At 49.1% G+C, this 1,706-nt stretch overlaps 1 pseudogene; it reads left to right on the top strand.

Annotated features, from left to right (window-relative positions):
• Window positions 1-222: 222 nt before the first annotated feature.
• Window positions 223-1,184, top strand: LOC118895904 (annotated as a pseudogene).
• The last annotated feature ends 522 nt before the right edge of the window (window positions 1,185-1,706 follow it).

The following is a 1,706-nucleotide window of genomic DNA, read 5'->3' as shown; positions in this document are numbered from 1 at the left end:
TTGTTGGTGGAGTGTCTGTGTGTGCCGCTACGGCACGGCGGTCTCAGGGTAGTCAGACTTCTGTGGTGGCTCAGGTGGTTTCAAGGATAAGCACAGCAGAAGCTCCACGGCTCTTTATGACCTCAACTTAAAAATCACACGGCGAGCTGCGCTCGCTCCTTGGCCAGGTGCTCCGGCTCGCGTTGCAGCCCCAAGCAGCTCAACTCCCTGAGGTAGCGGCCCATGTCGGGCCGCTCCCGCCACTGGGCCTCTGGGAAGCGGTCCCGGAACAGCGACGCCAGGAGCCCTTCATCCTGCACCTCCCCAAGAGCAGCGGTGGTGGCCGTCACTGTGGCTGAGGCCGTAGCTGAGACGCGATTGTGGCCCTCGCCGCTACCTTCTCACCAACAGCAGCTCTTCCCCTCCGGCTCACCCAGGGCACCAGCTCCGAATCTCAGATCGGAAGCATCCGGGGTGACCTTCCGGTCTCTATGGTTCTCGCTAGGCCGGCTTTCTTTCCCCAATGGTCCTCCAGGCTACAGAGTGTTAGCGTGGGGAATGACTGGAAAGCGGCTAGAGAGGCAGGGTCTGAAGTTGCCAAGGAGCGGCTGGCGGCTGACCTTCTGTTCCCAGTGACTGAGGCACGAGGATCCCGTGTTGCAACCGAGCGGGAAAACGCGGCCTCTGACTGAAGAGGAGACCCGTGTAATGTTTGAGATGATACCAAAATCTTCAGCTGCTGGTCGACAAGCCCGATGACACCTACTGTTTCAGGCTGCACAATGACCGGCTGTATTAACGTGAGTGAGAAGATCTTGAAGTTGACCGCCAATATCATCGGTGACAAGCTGCTGTCTTTGGGAACGTGCTTTGGAAAATTCACTCAGACCCACAAGTTTTGGTTGTACATCACAGCTCTGGATTACCTAGCACCCTATGCCAAGTATAAAGTGTGGGTAAAGGCTGGAGCAGAGCAGCCCTTCTTGTATGCTAACCATGTGCTGAAATCTGGACTTGGTCGAATCATTGAAAATACTTCTCAGTACCAGGGAGTCATGGTGTACTCCATGACAGACATCCCTTTGGGCTTTGGGGTGGCAGCAAAATCTACACAAGACTTCAGGAAAGTAGACCCCATGGCGATTGGGGTATTTCATCAAGCAAGCACTGGGGAATATGTGCGGCACGAGGAGACATTGATTTAAAACAAAGTCATTGCGAGGACTTAGGGCTGTGTGGAAGGGCCTAGCTTTGTTTCCTTTGTCTGTGTAGGCTCCACCGTCATGTTGAATTTTGTCAGCACTGTGACCTCTTCAGGGACTTCTTAGTTTAATATTCTCTCTATTACGGACAAATGTAGGCTAGATTCTTATAATGCAGAAATGGCTCAAAAATGGAGTTTCAGATCGTTGTGATTGTGGCTAAATAGAATACTGTGTTTTATATTTGAATCAGAGGGCTTCTTGTTTTGAGTAACAGTCTAAATTGTTGGAACGGAGAAAAAGAATATCTTTTTATTGTTATCTGTGATCACACTGTTTTCCAAACACATGATAAGAACATGATGGATTTTCTTAATTATTTATTAATACTATGAAAGATAGATATTGCCATATCAGAGTAGTAGGCCATGTCTGGGATTTTACAAATGAAATTTGGATAAAATAATAAGATAAGTTTATTCTGCTGATTTTCTATATGGTAGGTGCTGTGGGTGTGGAAGAAAA

Source organism: Balaenoptera musculus, chromosome 5, assembly GCF_009873245.2.
Source record: "Balaenoptera musculus isolate JJ_BM4_2016_0621 chromosome 5, mBalMus1.pri.v3, whole genome shotgun sequence".
Lineage (NCBI taxonomy): Eukaryota > Metazoa > Chordata > Mammalia > Artiodactyla > Balaenopteridae > Balaenoptera > Balaenoptera musculus.
This window is presented reverse-complemented; position numbering and strand designations above follow the sequence as displayed.